The sequence below is a fragment of the Equus przewalskii genome, chromosome 3 (genome assembly GCF_037783145.1).
Source record: "Equus przewalskii isolate Varuska chromosome 3, EquPr2, whole genome shotgun sequence".
NCBI lineage: Eukaryota > Metazoa > Chordata > Mammalia > Perissodactyla > Equidae > Equus > Equus przewalskii.
The window spans coordinates 51,618,470-51,637,225 of NC_091833.1; the positions used below are offsets into that span (position 1 = coordinate 51,618,470).

Genomic DNA, 18,756 nt, shown 5'->3' on the forward strand with positions numbered 1-18,756 from the left:
GTAAACTGTAAACCCCTCATAAAGCCAGTCAGTGATTTTTTTTCCTTTCTGTCCTTGATCTCTATGGAGCCTACAGACTTTGAGCAGATGTTACGTTTTGAACAGCTTAGCTGTGCTTTAAGAACCAGGGAAAGGATCATGCGTTACCAGCATGGGCTCACTTTCTAAGACACGTTTAGCAAGGCAACAATCCGTCTGAGCAATTTACCAAAATTTCAGCGTTTGTTTTGTGTCACTTAAGATAACATCGGCAAGGAATAGAAAGATAACATATGTTTCTGGTCCTTAGAGATCAGAATTTGGATGAAATAGAAACTAAAATATGAAGCTCCATTAAGCTGTCTAGAGTAGAGATTCTCCTTTAAGATACTTTTTTCATTCCCTAATTCTCTCATCTCTATGCTCAAGACCTAAACAGGCCAAATCCTACACTTTGTCTTTTAAGCTTTGATATCCTTCCAACTTCAAAGGAAAACAAGTGTACTTTAGACTTTTTGATAAGATTGTAAACCATTATTCCCACACCAGCATCTTCTTTAGTAAACTAGATAGCTAAAAGTAATTGGGTAAATTAAAAAAAAAAAGATTTATGTAGAAGGAAGGAATGGGTGTTGGTCTGCACAGTTAGGTGTATAAAATTTAACTTCCTTATTCTTTTATACTGTCAGATGGCTGAAACTTAATCTTGGTTAATCCAGGGCCCCCACTTTCCTGGGAGCCCTCTGATCTCAGGGAGGTCCAGGGTTCCGCGTCTTGAATGGCGGAGAGTGGGAATCTGGTCCATGGTCTTCATTCTCTGCACACACGGGCATCTCTGAGATGCTGATTTCCTCATCCCTGTGTATTCCTGGACTTCAGTTCACAAACCCTGGAAGTAAATCCTCCTTATCCTTAGTCCTGGCTCCTCCAGGTTTGACTTTCCTTGCTCCTTCTCTTCTTCTCTTGGCTGCACTGAGGGCTTGGGGACAAGCTGGAAGGCTGTTTCGCACATGTCTGCATAGATATCCATTTCTAATGACCTGGCACCCTGAAGGGCAGCACTAAAAACGATTCGAGTTTTGTAGCGTCCATGCGCTTCACACAGGAAGTGAATCATAGATTCCTCTGCTCTTCAGAGTCCCTCGATCTGATCTGAGCTTTCAATTCTGTGTCCCATGTACCCAGATCAGGGAGTGGGGCAGAGGGTGGCAGAACGCGGAGCCCTTACTCAGAATTCCACCATCCACAAGCATCTAAGGTCCCTTTGCTTCCCTTTGATTCTTCCCTTTGGCCCCACTACCATGAGAATCATTATCTGCTCTTAGGGATGGGATAAAGAGATCTGTTTTATTTTGCTGTTGTTGCTGTTGTTATAATTTAAACTTTGGATTCTGAGGCTTTATGGAGTTAGCCTTTTGAAACTCAAAAGCTGTTGCAAACAAAAATATCCAAAACATTTTTTTCTGAATTACCCCTTCTCTGAGGCAATATTTGTCATAAAATGAATGAGGTTTGAGAAAACACAAGGGGATAGACCATGAGTGAACATCCCAAAATCTTTCTTAAATGTCAGCTCGGAGTCTAGGTCTCCGTCACGTGAAGGGACTGCTGTAACTGACAAATGTGAAGAAGCTAAGATACACGAAGTTCAATAACACATCTGAACGGTCATCTGCTTTATCAAGAAATCTGAGTAAATATGAAATAAAATATATGTTGAGCAAAAACCTGGACTATTTTACCCAGAGGGAAAGAGAAGCAAGCTTATGTTCTTTTGCTGTGTCTTTTTACTTTCCAATTGACTAACCAAATGTCTAGTGTGACAGGCTGCCTGAACCTTTAACATGCCCTTGCGTGAAAATACTTCACATGGGACTTACGCCCCTTTGTAACAAGACTAGAGCAATACTGGGCCCCTAAATTTGGCATCCGTGTGTCAGGCATTGTGCTAAGCACTGGTCATTCAAACCTGTAAGACAAAGCGCCTGGCCTCCAGGAGCCTGCAGTGTAGCTGTGGGAGGAAAGTGGGCCAGTAAGTAAGACATTAAAGTGCAAAGCAATGAAAGCCATAGAAGAGTGCGGTGGGAGTTAAAGGGTAAGGATGGGGTCAGGGAGAGCATCTCAGAAGAGGTAATAATTTCTAGAAAGACAAGACTGAGGAACAGCAGTCTAGGCTGAAAGACCACCTATGTGTGGCGAATAACACAAAGGGGAGACTGAAGAGAAATGCTGAGGCCAGGTGTTTATATGAGAACGTGGCAGAGAGGATGACAAACCTGAGAGGAGGGAGAGAAATGTTCACTCTTATCAAGTTAGCTATTCCGAGCCATTTTCCCCAATATCTTCGTGTCTGTTCATAAGAAATACGGTATTTTTATATCATAAAACTGCCATAACATGATGTCAACACTTTTTGAAAGGTACAAGTATTTCTCTGACACAGAGATTTACTTTACTTCAGAGAACGCTGTGGAGCATTGGGAGCTGCACTTTAGGGATGACTCATAAATATTTCATTGTTTTATTTGTTATGTATGTCACTAATTCCCATTTCAGGAGCTGAGGAAATTTAAAGTCAAGCAAACACTGTTTGGAAAGCTTTCTCCACCAAAAAGCATCTCCTGTGAATGAAAAAGAGGATGGATCTCTAATATACACACTGGATTCCAACTATTCTTGCTGACACTGGAAGACTAAGAGAGAAGGAAAAAGAAGACTCGTGTTTATTTCTATAGTGATTTTGAGGCAATTCAATGCAATTAATATTGCAAGAAGTTGCCAGCATAACTGCCAGGTAGGCGTTCTTATAGCATTAACATGTTCTAGACTTGCTCTATGATCGCTGACAACTCACTTGGCCTGATTTGGATTGTTTGGGTCGTTCAGAATATGTGGGGGTTTAAACATAAGATCTTTAAGATCCCACTCAACTTCCCTATTGCATGATTTACGAGACTTTCATTTATAAGTAATTCAGCTGATTAAGGAAATGAAATAAACCACGGAACCCTTTGATGCTAAGAAAGAGCCTAAGTCCTCTGGTAGAAATAACTTAGCACTCTCTGGGGGAAAGCACTAGAGGAAACAGCAAAAATTGCTTTCAAAAAACCCATACTGGATCCAAGGGCAAATGGTCAGTTTATCTACCCCAAGTGACAGGCATGTGTCAATTTGGAAAGACAAAACTAACCTATTAATCTAGGATAAAATTCTACTGAAATAATATTCCTGGCATACATGTGAAAATCCTTAGTCATTACTTTGGAGTATTTCCACTAAAATTTGACTATGTTGCTGCATGGATTCTTAAATTCATAGAGAGAGAAGTAGTCTGCAAATGAGGCAGCCTGGTGTCAAAAAATTTAAGATAGATTCCTGGCTACTCCACTTGTATGCTTTTTGACTGTAAAGTTGAGTCATAAAGAATAAATAAAGAGAAATCACATAGAAACAGTGAATAAAGCAAAGCATTGATTTGCATCACATAGTTTGTAGTTATTAAAAAAGAAGAGACACTTCATTTTACTTTTCCTGCTCCCCTTTCTTAAAAGGGAAAAATGGGACAGAAGATGCCTTTGTCTCAAAACGCAATATATCACCCACTTACCTTTGTTTGAGCGTCATTTGCTGTTAGGCCAAAGTCATTGATATTATCTGGATTTAACTTTAGTATAGACTTCTTCAAAAAACAAACTGAACTCATAAAGAGCAAACTAGTCTCTTTAAGATTAATTTGATTCCATTTTTTTAGAATGTTTAGTATAAATTTAATAAAACATACTCTTTTGAGTGCTAAATGAAGGAATGCCTGGGAAGGGCACAGGGCACCGTGGCTGGAAGACATAAGGGTTCAGTACCTGTTAGCTATTGTTGGTACCCTTATTTTATGTGAGAAAATGGAGGCTTAGAAATATTAAGTAATTTGTATAGGACAATACGTGTAAAATGTGCCAGAGCTGGGCCTCAGATCCTGAAATTTAACTTCACAGCCCTTGCTCTTAACCACCTACTATAGATTCACTGAAAAATTATGTGAGATTTTATATTTATATATAAAAAATATATATCTATAGATATATCTCCTTTCAATTGTCAGCAGTGTGGAGGACGGACTGGAGAGAAGGAGACCAATGAGGAGACAGTGGGTTAACCAGAGATAGTTAAATTCTGAGCAAGATGGTGGTCATGGGAATGAAGAAGAAAAAAATGCCACAATATATATTTTAAAATTCTATAATAACTGACACCTGGTTGTAGAAGAAGTGAGGAAGGAAATAAAAGATGAAGGGTTTGTTTGAGTGAGGGAAAGACACGGAGTTTGAAGCACCAGAACACCCACGACAGCCTTGGATAGGGGACCCTGACTAGCAGGGCAACATGTAAGGTTGTGCAAGCAAGGGAGGGCTGAAATCCAGCCCAGTTCCCTGCCAAGCCGAAGATCCTGATACGAGCGTTGTACATCCAGAGAGAGGGGACCTTAATCATAACTCGCAAAAAGTGTGGGTTAGAAGAGGCCTTGCTGACCAGGTCTCTAGACTGGGCGTTAAGTTGAAGCCATGGGACTGGATGCAGTCTTCTGAGGAAGAAAGTATAAACAGGAGAAATGAAAGGAACACACACACAGAGGAAGGAGGTAGGAAGACAGGAGCCCTCTAAAGGGAGTGAAGAAGAAAGAGGAGGGGAACCATGGACCAGTACAACATCCCTACTGTTAAAACACAGACGTATTCCAAGAAGAACATGACAGTAAACAGCATAAATGGCAGAAAGAGCAGAGGTGAGCACAGGGATAAAAAGCTGTTGGATTTAACAGTTAATTCAGCCATCATGAGCCACCTGTGAGAGGTAATTTCAATATTGTGGTAGAAAGGAACACTAAACTGCAAAGGGAGATGGTCAGAGGGAGGCAAGGAAGCAGAGACAGAAAATACAAATTTTTCTTGGCATCAGGAAGAGAGAGCCTGGTTGTGGAGAGGGTTGAGTGTCTGTTTCGTGTAGCAGAAGCCTGAATGTTGGCTGTGCTCTGAGGACAGCAAAGGTGCAAGTAAAAGGACATAATTTATGAAGCAAGTCCTGGTTCCATCTTCATAAATATTTTGTTTAAAAGTTCCATAAACACCAGTGGCCCAGGAAATGCTTTAGCCAATACTCATTAACGAAATGACAGCTATTTTAAAATGTTCCCATAGCTATTATCTGTTTATCACCCCTTGTGTAATAAAGACCTCTGGCGTGGAGTCTTGAGCTCTTTCTTGAGTATGAGAACACTCCCGCTCCCTGGGGGTTTTCAGACTAGGGTACATGGTTGACCTCTTACTCAGACAGAAGGAAATTACGCTTTCACCTCTTGCCCTGAATAAATTTATCACCAGTCACCACTGCTTCTGGATGAATACAGAAATTAGACTGAAAGCAGGAAGCCTAAGTTCTAGATGAGGAATATTTCCGTATTTAGTTTCCTTATTGTGTAAAAAGAACTTGCTAATTTCTAAGTCATTACAATAATGGGGGACATGTTCTATTATGTACAGTGTAGCCATAGAATAGAATATCATACAGCTGTGAATAGTTTCAAAGTATCCTGAATGATATAGAAAAGGTTCTTTTTCAAAGTATTCTGAATGCTAAAGAAAAGTTACCAATGAAATGTTAAATGAAAAAGGACGGCATCCAAATTTGCAGTTAAGCCAATTGTGTAAAAATAACATGAAACAAGATATTGATACCATATTATGTACACAGACACAGACATTAATCTAACAAAAGGCATTAATCCACTAGAGAGTGGAATTAGTGATAATAATTTATTTTCCTTTTCTATTGTCTCTTTCTTCATAATTATTATAATTTGTTAATTCCCGTGTGAGTGATGTAGGGCATTTTACACCCAGGGTTTACAGGAAGGTTGTTGTCTTCATTTCGACTGTATTCAGTTCTACTTGTAACGTTTTCAGGTGTGGAGATGGAGGAATAGGGATGCTCTCTTCCCTGTGGTTCTAGCACCGTGCTGCAGAGAGGCACCGCAGAAGACACCATTGGTATTAAACATATTCAAAAGCAAGCATGTTGGAGAGAGAAGCTAAAGCAAAATGGAAATTGCTCCTTAGGATTATTATTATTATTTTTGTTAGTTTGGAAGGATTTGCCTAGAGCTCTCTAGCTTATATAATCTTTAAAAATTACTTTTAAAAATAGTAAGATCACCAAAATAATTTTGGGCCTGTAAAATTGTCTTAGACTCAGCCACATCTATTTGTTCTTTTAATCACCTGCTGTTTTTTCTAATAAAATAATTAAATAAATAATATTAACAAAATAAAATAATAGCAGTATCTGCCTGTAGTAAGTGTATCATAAATTCCACAAGTCCACAAAATAAACAACACAAAAAAAGGTTCAGGAAGAAGGCTGACACCTTCATGCCCTCAAACTCTACTGAGATTTTTTCTTCATAGCAATTTATAGTTCCAAATTACTGTTTGCTAATAGCAATTTCACAATTTATTAAATGTCATTGCTTAATAAAGTTTTCATGTTTTAGCAGGATCCAACAGTAAACTGAATAACAAATGCTCCAATAATAAAATTAGAAGTAAGACATAATGGTTTTAGTATCATTTTAGTTGTTAATGCCCTTTTAACTTAAGGATTTGAGGTTATATTCATTCAACAAACATTTATTGCGTAACTAAGATGTACAAAAAGAACCCTGGTCTTTGACTACAGAATCTCTTAAATTGTCCAGAAGTATCAACTTAGTATATTAAACAAAGGCCAATATATAAGGACATCCTTCAGTCAGTTGGAGCTCTTTTCTGAGAAGTTGTAATTGAAAATGAACTAAATGTGGATTTTTATGAGAACAAAGTAATTATCTTTCTCTGTTTAACAACTAAGAAAATACCCATAGCTTCTCTCCCCTGGCCACAGTCTACAGTATTAAGCTTGACAGCTCCTTGCAAACCATACATCTTGCTCACTGAATTCTAGTTTATGAGGAGTTAGGTTCTGAGGCTTCTGGAGAATTCTCATGAGGTTATATTTAAAAAGACCCTTATAAGGCATTATCAGTGAACACTAACATGCATTACTTTATTTCAGTGGTTTCTTCCTTTTCTAGTTTTAAAAAGCATTTTCTAAATAGAAGTCTTCCTAAGTGTGTATTCATAACAGCAATGAGTTTTCAGTAATTTTAAGTTTATGCCTTGTGGGAGTAGTGTTCTCATTATAAAATACAACTTCCTTCAGATGTCAAATTTTCTAATTAGGTATGAATGTGAAAATTAAATTTTGATTAAACTGACTCAGTCAAGTAAAGAAAAGCTTTACTGCATTGACTTAGAATAGTATATTTTCAGTTAGAAAGAGTTGTGTTTCAATTGGGATAACATTTTATTTTAAAATAATTCATGCCATTTAACAGAAAAAAATAGCAAAAGGAAGCAGAATCTCTAGTTTTCAGACAATGCTTCTAAACTTATATGGACCCTAAATTCACTGTTGCAGACGAAAGACAGTCCCTAATTCATTGTTTCAAATAGAAAGAGTTTGTCACATGCACCACAAGATGCTTTAACATCCAGGAACAATTTCTATGCGAAACTTGTATTTAAAAAAATACCTTAAACAAAAAAGTACCTCTAACACAAAAGGCCTCACAACATAATTCTAAATAAAGCTGTATGATCAAGTAATTAGCAGTGGACTCTAATTAAAGTTAGAATTTAGAATTGCCCTGGACTCAGTATATATCTTCATGTTTCTATCTAATGCATCCAGTTTTAACTTTTTTTCTTGTGTAGAGTGGGATTAATTATCAAGGTCATTGAGAGACCAGTGATTCATTTTGCTCTGAAATGCACAATATAAAAAATATTGGAAGATAAGAAAACATAATTCTGCTAGTAAATTCAATGCTTTATAATATGTTCAGCTTAAAAGAAGTTACAAGGAAGTGAGCATACAGTTAAAGAAATCAAGATACCATTGAGATAATTAACCTTGCATTATTCTTTTTTGTTTTCCTAAAGCATAATCTCCACAAAGAAGAACTGCATTGACTAGACGGGGAATTTTTTTCCTTTTCTCTAACTTCTTCCTGCAAAGCGTTATTATGCTATTTCTCAGTCATGCATGCGTGACTGCATATGTGTGAATGGGACTAAAATAAAGTACTTAATACTTGATTAATACTAAGTTTGCCCCTTGGAAGCTGGTTAGTCATTGATTCTTTGACACATACCTCCAGTAAGTTTATAAAAAAGAGAACAAACAGCACTTTCTGTATCAGATGCAGTAATGCCTTACTTATCCCAGAGCCACTTCCATGGCAACTTCTACTACAGAACACAACTGAGAACTTGGACACCAACCAAAAGTCTCCTGAGCGCCTAAAATAGATGTTACTGTGTCTGTGCACTTTGGCTCATGCACTTTTCTCATCAGAGAATCTCCTGGTCCCTCCTGGCCTCTCTTTCCTTCCATAATATTTTATCAACTTATTTTTTTCTGGTCGTCTTGTGCACAGCACAAAAGAAATGATAATTATAAAGGAGTGGTTGAAGTTATAGGCAGTTGTCAGAGGAATGCAAACTGTCCACACCAATAAGTAAAGAAGTCACCCATCCAGATGGACAGTGGACCCAGGAGAAAAAAAAGTCCTATAAAAATAATAAAACAGTTTCAAAAAGCACAGTGATTATGTGACCTTTTGACATAAGAAGTAATAGCCTTACACACCCCCAAAGAGGCCCCCAGAGTACTATTACATTATAGAGTAATTCTACAATGAGTATCCGTGATGAGAATGCTGAGCAATTCAGACAACATTAAATTGAATTTAGTCGATCCCAGAGAGATATCGAAACACATAGTGGATCTCAGAAAGATAATTATCCCCAAATGGCTAAATTCTTTCTAAAACCTTTGGAATTTTCAGCAGTAAATTTGTAAGCTTCACTTTTTGGCAAGTCCACATAAGCAGAACTCGTTAATTGTCTCCATTATTTGTTTATTGACCAGCAGCAAATATTACATATTAGCTAGCCAGGCCTCTGAGGAAAGAGTGACAACTCAGATGACAGAGGTACACAGGGTCCTTTCTGTCTCCTCCACTGCCACTTTGGGCTATTTGCCTTCTGCTCTGAGAGCCCCTCCATAGCTCAGGGATTTGAAATCTTACTGCAAATATCACTCTTAGAAATGTTGGCCCCTTAAGTTGGATGAGCTTATACAAGAGAAACTTCATTAAAAAAAAAAAAAAAAAAAAAAAGCAGGCTTACCAGAATTTTTGAAAATAAATAGGAGTGAAGGAAAGGTTAAAATTAACAATTAAATATAGAAGCAAACTTCGGGTTAAAACCCCAATTCAAAAACGTGTGTTTTCCAAGTCGGACCCACCAAGCTGTGACGAGGTCAGGGAGCCTCCAGCGAGCCAGTTCAAGTGCCTGGAGCTGCCCTGTCCTGGTCTCCTTATCTGATTGGCTCTATATTGGTTCTATACTTCAAGCTGACGAGGCACTAAGCTATCCCTCCCGCTCAGTCAAGAGCATTCTGTACGTTCTGTAACAAGAAAGCATATCCCTCTTTATCTGACATGAACAACAAAACAGAAAACCACCCATGACAAGATACAACAAAGAACAAAGCTAAACTAAGCTTCAAAATAAAATAACAACACCAGTCCTTAGGTTCCTCAAAACAAAACAAAGCAAAATCCTAGTAGCTTCAAATATCAACAGCCACAAAACGACACAGCTAAGGAGCTATTTTAAAGAGTGTGTTTTCTCTCAGAATAGAGACTAGGTGGGGGAAAAAGGTCAAATGACCATGGAATGCTGGTGCCCGAAACCAATGAACCCTGAAGGAGATTTCAATGAGCGAAAAACAGTACCTTATAAGTAACTGGTCTTGTCTACTCACAGCTGTTTCCAGTGCCGACTCTTGTTTAACTGTCTACTGCCTTCAGTTTAAAGTTAATTCTGCTGGCAAAAAAGTACAGAGCTTGTCTGGAAAATGCTGTTTGGACATAAACCATTCCTTTCAAAGCGGTGGTAGCTATATTTAAGTTTTCTTGTAGAGGGGGATATAAACTCTTCCTGTTGTTAATTTTCTTCCTCCTCCTTCTCCTCAGACTTAGTCAGTATCCTCCTATCCCATATATTGAAGAAAGAGACAGAGAGGGGAGAAAAAAACTACCAGGAAATATACCTTAAATAATGTAGTATTTGAGCATTTAGAAAAAGAAAAAAAGAAGAAGAAGAAGAAGAAGAAGAGAAGAGATGAGAACCATAGAAAGCACATCAGGACCTTAAATATAACTTAGCCCAATGCCCTCATTTTATAGATTAGGAAACAGATGCCCAGAGAAAATATTTGCACAAGGTCATGCTCATAGCTAATTAGTGCTGCAGTTAAGAATAGTTACCAGGTTTCACAACTCCCAATTCAATGCTCTTTCCACTACTGTAGCCTACCTGAGGGGAAATGGTTTACCTTTCGCTGCTGTATCCTTGTCGAACACCCCAGGGAGGTGGCAGTAACACAATTACAGTGTGAGAACCATCTCTTTTCAGGGAAAACATTTCCCTCCACTTCAAAATCCTTAATACTGAAACTTTCTCTATAATGCCCAACTTTTTTGTATACCTAGGAAATAATCTTTTCCTTCGCTGATTTCCCAGAATATTTTTACGTCTCAGGAGTTGCCATTTTTCAGGGGACGTTAACATCCCTTAGTCCTCACAGAGGACTATGTCTGTAAGAGATGGGGCTGTGACAGGAGTCACAGTAAGTCGTTACAATTTTCTAGTCAGTATCAGCAACATTGTTACATGAGTCTTAAACTGAAACACATACATTATTATCACCACAAATTCCCACTTCCAATTTGTCAAGATTTTTTTTACCACACATACAAATTTATTCTTAATTATTATTGATTATATATGTTGTTAAATAAAAGAGAAGCAGCATAATAATTTTTATTTGGTGTCTTTCATATAACATTTCCTACTTATTTATGAAGAAATTATTTTCCTCTAACTGAATGAGTGATGTCCTTGTTATAATAATTTAAAAAAATTTTTCCTTTCTGAAATGTATTCGTTCATTCATTAACTCACTTATTTAACATAAATTAATTGAACATTTATAAACCTACCTCATCCTTCCTTTGTGGAATTTTGTAACTGACAAGCAATAGCTCTTTTAGAGAAGTGCATAATTTTCAAATAGCATCAAAGGGCTACAGTAAAGTCAATTTTGTATAGCTACCTTTTAACCCATTCTCACACTTTAAGCCCAAAGTTTATTTACATCCTATCCACTGAGTTGCCCACTCTCAACATCCATCCTGGGGTCAGATAAGCCAAAATATGAAGTGGACCAGATTGAAATTGCTCTGGTCACTGTTAATCTTTCTATTTGATCTGGCTCCTTGAAATATTAAAGACAAATCTACTTCAGATGCCACAATTTAAAGGCACAATTAGCAAATGGTCAGATCATTAAAGACCCATTTTCAAATTCATTCTTTAAGATCAAGTTGTATCTACACTTGCCCTCGTCTTTGGCAGAAAGCAATGTAATCGTGACCAAATAATTATAAAAGTATTCTTTTTAAATGACAATTAGATTTTTTGAAATATATTTTCCAAAATATTGAATAACTAATGGGTATTATATCAATTTTCCAATCCTGACAAATAAGCAATTGAGATTCAAAACACGAAAATGTTGAGACAGAAACTTTGTAAAACCATAGTTTGTGCTTTTTAACACAATAGCAGGATCCTATACTTCTTTCATTGTCTAATTGAGCTCTATGCAAAGGTAAATCCCAAAGGACATTAACAACTACATTTATACATAATACTAATTGTCAAATGTGATAACAGTTTGACACATTGATACATATTATTTGGTTTACTGAAAGTATGCCGTATTTTTCTTTTACTTCTGAAACTTTATTTTTGATTTGAACATTTTGCCTTTCATCTGTTAGAAGGAGCAGGAAGAAAATAAGAGTAAAACCTGGAAGCGAAGTAGGCTGTGAGGAAGACACAGATTTAAATGAAATGAGTCAGGGTGATTCAGGGCTGTTGAGTGGACTCAGGAAGGAAGGCAAAAAGAGAAGTCACGTACAAGCAGGTTGTTTAGAACAGAAGCGGGCTGAGCCACAGACAATAGATTATAGGCATTGAATTCAAGAACCAAAGTTTCTCGAAATAGGTTAAGCAGAGAGAGAACCAGCAATTTTGGTGACCAGTGCAAGCAACAGGAAATTGGCCCTCAAATTTACTTTGTAATTCATGACATGGTTCTTTTCTACAGATTGGAAGGGGAGCTTGTGCTACCAACATGTGAATTCAACACAAGCTAAAATAGCATAATGATATACAACTATTTAAAAGTTTTTGTCCTTCTATATTTAGGGCTCTTGGACACACTCCAAGTTGGCCTACTCTGGGCGTGCTCTGAATTTCAGAATCCCAGGGTAGTTTAGAGGGGAACGGTTCCTGTGTTATGAAGGCTGGACCTGCGGCGTTGAATTTCACTGATGGGGGAAGTACTTACAGCAGAGGTGAACTCCAGGGCAGACCATGTTACCACAGGCGAGGCAGTGGGAACCCTCTAACTCTTGATCTCCTCCTCTCAGTCTGCAGGTTCACAGTAACACTAGAAGAAAGCTTTTACTAAGGAATCCCAGAGCGCTCTTTTGTGACAGCAGTGAAGGGAAGTGACTGCACGAACAGCTACTGGGTTATAATACTCTGTGCTCAGGAGATTTCATACATGGAAGTTTTAACAGTCCCAGGGAACTGAAGCACATAAAAACCTTAAGTATCAACTCTCTTAAACCAACTCAAGCTCATGCTTACTTTGTTGCCCGTCTCCTCTCACAATCCAATCTCTTCCCAGCAGCCAGAGTAATTATCCCCTCTTCATACCCTCTAATGGTTTCCCATCATTCCTTTGCTTCATATCCCCCAATAGTTTCTCATTATTCTCTTGCTTCATATTATCCAAAGCTTTCCCATCATTCCCCTGCTTCATCCCTGCGATGGCTTCCCATTGCCCTCAGTATAAATCCAAATGCTCAACCATGACCTCCTAGGTCCTATATAACTTGACCCCTGTTTGTCTTTCCTACTGCTTTCCTAACCTGCTGTTCTATAATGTTCCTTCCTCATATCTTCACAGGACTAACTCCTTCTCAGCATTCAAGACTCATCTCAAAAGGTACCACCCCAGAAAAAAGATGTCCTGACCACTCTAGCTAACCATCCTCCCGGCCACAGACACATACTCTCTACCCCATTTCCCTATTTTGATTTTTCTTCATAGCCCTTACCAGTATCTGAAATGACCTTTGGTTCTTTTTTACTTATTCATTCATTTAATTAGTTAGTCAGTTTACTGTATCTCTTCTAGAATAAATTTTATAAGATCAGAAATGTATCAGAAGTTATAAATAAGACCAGAAACACAAGATTTAGGGTTTTTAAACCACATTATTCCCCGTGTTCTGAACAGTGTCTACTATAAAATAGGCATTTGACAAATATTACTTGAATGAATTAATTATATTTCCTGCCTGGGTTACTACTCTTCAGTCAACAAACATCTAACATAAGCCGTTGGCATGAAGGCAAAGATGAATCTACTTCTGCGATTGACTGAACTCTGTAAACGCCCTGTGGCTCAGCAGCTAGGCATTGCCGGAAATAAGGAAAGAGCTCTCGCTGGGCTTGAGGTAGCAGTATCTACACAAGGTGCCTCTAAGCCCTTGAATTTTGTTATCGCAAAGGCCAGAATATATCCTTGACTTGCCAGAATATCTTCTGTGGATATTTACACCTAACTAGATATGCGATCCCGTTTGCAAGAAGGTCCTAAGAGCTTCCGGCCATCTTTGTTTCCTGAACTCTGCAATAGTTGCCCTTATGAAATTAGCAGATAGCCTAAAGCTAATTCTATCCTTTCCAGGTGGTTTCAAGAAACTGCTCTCAGCTGCCAACTCTTCAGGAGCAGAAGCTAAAGCCTTGCATTCACAACATATGTTTTCTAAATGAAAAGGGGGCAGACTAAATAATTTTAGAGAGGTGAGCTCACAGATAATTTAATCTCCCATCTCATTTCTCGTCCACACTGATTCAGAGCTCTCCAGCGAGCTGTAAATTAGATTTCCTCTCCTGTCTGATGTCCTACTGCTTCATAATTACTTGTTCTGGTGAGTCAGCCTCTCTGGGTCCTGGGCTCAGACACATTGTGGAATAACATGACTGGCTCAACACACTCCGTCCAGCCACATCAGAAAGGTAGCTGTGTGATGGCTACAAAGAGGCTGTGTGAGGCAGGCAAAGAGAGGACGAGTGTTTGTTGGGAAGAAAATGAGTTTTCCCGCGCGCCACAGCAGCTGTCCCCTCAGGACCCCCAGCCAGAGAAAATTTTTGGTCTGAACACTGTTGCTACTCAGTGGCAAATAACATCACTTAAAATCATTTTTGAAAAAAGTGGCCTTTTCCTACGGTACTGACTATATATTAATCTAAGTACATAAGTGGCATTTATTTAGTCAATGTATCAAAGCTACCAATATTTATTGATTCTCTTCTATGGACAAGGCCTTGTGTTAGGTAATGAGGTTTCTATAATTATTCCTTGTTATCTCACGAGATGATAATATTTCTTTTTATTGTATATCTTCCAGAATACAAATTTCCCCAGGAAAATATGGTAAAAGCTTCTTCTTTCCTCCCCTCCTTTCATCCTTTCTTTCCTTCCTTCAATTTATTGAAGCCATATTTATTGAGTCCATATAATGTGCAATGCCTGGGTATAAAGAAAAAGACAAAATCCTACGTCAGGAAGCTTACCCTTTGGAAGTGGAGAAGGGAGAAGTTTACAGACGACTATTGGTGAGATCGGCACAGGATTACAGGAGGTGCATGAAAGCAAGGAACAGAGGTGGGAAGTAACGAAAGAAGCCTTCCTTGAGGAGACGAAACCAAGACATATTTTGAAAGCAGAAAGAGAGAGGGTTACATTCCAGGCAGGTGATAGGGCACACCTGGGTCACTTCAAGTAGTTCCACAGAGCTGGAATGTACAAAGAAAGACATAGACTAACAGATAAAATACTCAGAAGGAAATATAGGCAAAAGCCAGGCTCAGGAATTTGGTTTTTATCCTGAAGGCAATGGGTAGCTACTGAAGGATTTGGGGATATTTTGTTTTTAGAATCCTAAGTGGAGAATGCATTTGGGGACAGGGGGTCTAAAGGACTATTTAAGAGGTTGTTTCTTTATTCAAGTAAGACATTGAGATGGTCTGAAATTAGGCATTAGGGACAGAGATGGCCTCAAGAGAAATTTAAATTTTTCCACAGGAAGAAAGATTTGGGAAAGGCAAACTTACTTTCAAAACGTCTATAAAATCAATAGGGAAAAAGGTATCCAGTATTAGAATTGCATGAAAATGTAGTAAGTTCTCATTATGTAAAAGAGTGTTTTTCTAAGTTCTCTCCGCTGACAGATGAGGAAGCGGAGGCACACGTCTCGAAAGAGTAATAGCAGAATTTGAACTCATGTCCATCTGACTACAAAGCCCAGATTCTTTACATTAAATCACCTGTCCCTTTAAGGAGGTCATAAATTTTGGACCCCTTCTTACACTTGGGTGCCTAGCCTTGAAGAGACCGTTTGCAGTATAATTTGGCAGTATCTTAACAGATTCCATATGCAGAATTGTGTAGGTTTTCTAGGCATCAGTGTGCTCGGATTTGAGATCCAACACACAAACAACTGTATTTGCACTGTTTCTATGGAACTACATACTTAGCTACCCTGCAAAGCACAAATCCTTCATCAAATTTCTCTTGATCATCTATTATTTCTAAGCCTGGAAGATTTATTCACACTCTACACTACAACAGCCAGTTGAAACAAAATAAAAGTGGACTCGGCAGATAACCTAGTTCAATCAAGTCAAATATTGAGCTTTGAGAAGAATGGAGTTTGAAAGATAAATCAGTTTCAGTGCATCTAGGAAGGCAAGAGGTAAAACTCTTAAGACATTGAAAACAGAAAGGGGTAGACATAGCTCAGACAAGAAAAAATGCTGAGATTTGTCTTAAAGTTGGGGTAGGAAAATTCTTTCTCTAGCACATTTTACATCCACTATGGGTAGAATAACCATATACTTGACCATCCAAATCTTGATTCCTTGAGAGTAAAAGGAGGCACTATTATTAATTACAATAAGATAGAAGATAAAAACCACAGCTCTTATAGGCAAACCTGGATACATGCCACCCTACCTGGAGGTCAGCATTAAGCCTGACCTTCAGATGACGAGTGTATCAAGAATGAGGTCATAGGTTTTAGAGTAACTGGCTCCTATTGTTTGGAGGCAAGACAAGAAAAGTCAAGAATTCTTACCCAACATGGACAAGGTGTTCAAGTCACATACAAAGTTTCAACTGAACCATTTGAGATATATTAATTATTTTAGTTCCACAGCTTATTTTATTAAAAAATGATACAGGACAATGAAAAATGATACTTTATTATAAGAGAATCACAGATAATTATAAAGTGTCTCGTCTCCCATATAAAGTAATGTATTCACATAAACATTTTGGCTATAACATATAAAGATATTGGTATAAATGTTTGCCCCTAGCTATTCTGATTATTACAAATAAGCACAGGCTTTATTTTTCAATGTATTAACCATGACTGAGTCAATATTAATAAACACCAAAGTGAATAAAATCTTGCTCTACTCTCTTGTCCACTCCCAAAGTCTTTACTGAGATGAGGACATCCTTCCTCCCTTCCATCCATCCTTCCTCAAGGTTCCTTACTAGGCTAGACTAAGAGAAGGATGGGGATAGCTTGGGAAGCAAACATTCCCAGGTACAGATAGGAGGTATCAGCCAAAATTGATTAGGTGTCCAACCTTGGTTCTGCCAGCAACTAGCTGAGTGACCTTGGACAAAACACTTCATTAGGGCTTAGTTTTCTCCTGCATAAAATGAGATGATTTAGGAAGATTATTTGGAGGTTCTTTCAGATGTGAAATTCGACTATTCGCTGAGATAATTATCTCCCATATGTTTTAAATTTGCTTAAAGTTTATTTATCTATGAGGATTGAGAAGATATCCGTTGCATCATAAAGAAGTTGAAACAGCCAGTTATTGACAAAACAACTGTAATGGTAACAATAGCAATGATTGTTTAAGACTTGCAAGAATAGGCCGTGGGGAGACATTTTCTTCTTTAGTATATAATAGGAGGACTGTTAAAATTTTCTGACGGGAAAAATCATCAGATATAAAATGCTGAGCCACCTTGTGCTTAATAATTTTTAACTATTAAGCTTATTTGGGCTCCCAAAACAGGCTGAGGATCAAGCTTCCTGAATTTATACAGGAAAAAGAAGAGTTCTCCCAGAAGTGCAAAGTTGTTTACCTCCACTGTCATTTTTCACAAGGAAAGAATGGATCCACATTTACAAGGTAGAATTTGGCAATGAACAGAGGAGGCGCCTCCCTGGTCTGTAATCTTGGACAAGTTCCTAGATACACATGCCTGGTTCAGAAAAGAATGAAAATGAATTGCCCATCAATCCTGGGCTTTTGGACCTCAAGCTTCAATGCAACCAAACGTAAGGAAACCCAACTTTTTTCTCATATTTTGATTACTTTTCAACACAGAAGTAACATATTTCTTTATAAAAAATATAAACAACAAAGAAGTATTTAATGTTCCTACCCTCTCAACCCTCACCGATACTATTCTAAAGGGTTAACCACTATCAATAGTTTGCTGCGCATCCATCCAGATTCTCTCTTTGTCTGCATACGTATTTTCACACATGTATAGTATATACATAGATGTATCCACAAATCTGTTTCTGAAAAAGAAAAAGTTATCTCCCCTTTTCCAACATTTAGCTAAGTTATTAAATTTGTTGATCTTTAGAGACAAGCAAGCAAGCAAGCATAATAATAAATGTGTCTTCCTTTCCCAACATAAAAACTCCCTTCTCCATTCTTAAACCCTTGGACTTATCTGTACAACTTTTAGGCGGCCAAGAAAAATAAGTGCAATGGTATCTTACTGGCAGTTAAGACACTTAGCAAGATGGGTACTTAGTAAATATTTACTGGTTGGAATGAATGGATGAATCACACCAAGGGCCCTAATCTCATCAATGTGGGAGAAGCTGCCAGGAAACAGCCACATGTGAATTGACATCCCTAGTATCCATTCCTCTTTTTATCAAGTGTTCAAGAATTGCTTCTTTGAATGTCTCTTAATGATTGCTTTTGTGTAAGGATATATGTGTTTCAAACCTGAATCCTGTATTTTTCATCATCACTATACGACCACTGAGCAATAAAAAGTCTGACTTGAATATATCACCCTCGTTCATCATAAATTGGACTCTGTAGTGGGGAACCAACACTTTTCTGGGATCTATTAATTCCACTATCCTTGTAGAATTTACAGTGTTTGACATTAAGAGATATCAATGCATATTTCCCACAGACTGTCTAGAAAAAACCCACTATCTTAAGCCAGCCTTAGCCAGCAGTTATTGAACTGGTAAGATAACTACTGTCACGTTTAGCCTATCCAGAAAATAATTTTATTTTTCTTAGAAATTTTAGTCAGGGGCTGGCCCCATAGCTGACTGGTTAAGTTCATGCACTCTGCTTCAGTGGCCCAGGGTTTTGCCGATTCAGATCCTGGGCATGGACCTAG

The 18,756-nt window shown here is 38.0% G+C and overlaps 1 protein-coding gene across 8 annotated transcripts in view; it reads right to left on the reverse strand.

The window, feature by feature from the left end:
• Window positions 1-18,756, reverse strand: part of ARHGAP24 (Rho GTPase activating protein 24) — a 720,487-nt gene that overhangs the window by 192,091 nt on the left and 509,640 nt on the right. The window contains exon 1 of one of the 8 annotated variants that reach the window (XM_070614425.1): window positions 12,556-12,744. The exons of 5 other annotated variants lie outside the window; for them this stretch is intronic. The gene's annotated coding sequence lies outside the window, so the exon portion shown is untranslated. Of the gene's footprint in view, window positions 1-9,871; window positions 10,167-12,555; window positions 12,745-18,756 lie in introns of those variants that run through there. 2 more of the 8 variants (XM_008524786.2, XM_070614424.1) reach the window with 2 other exon arrangements.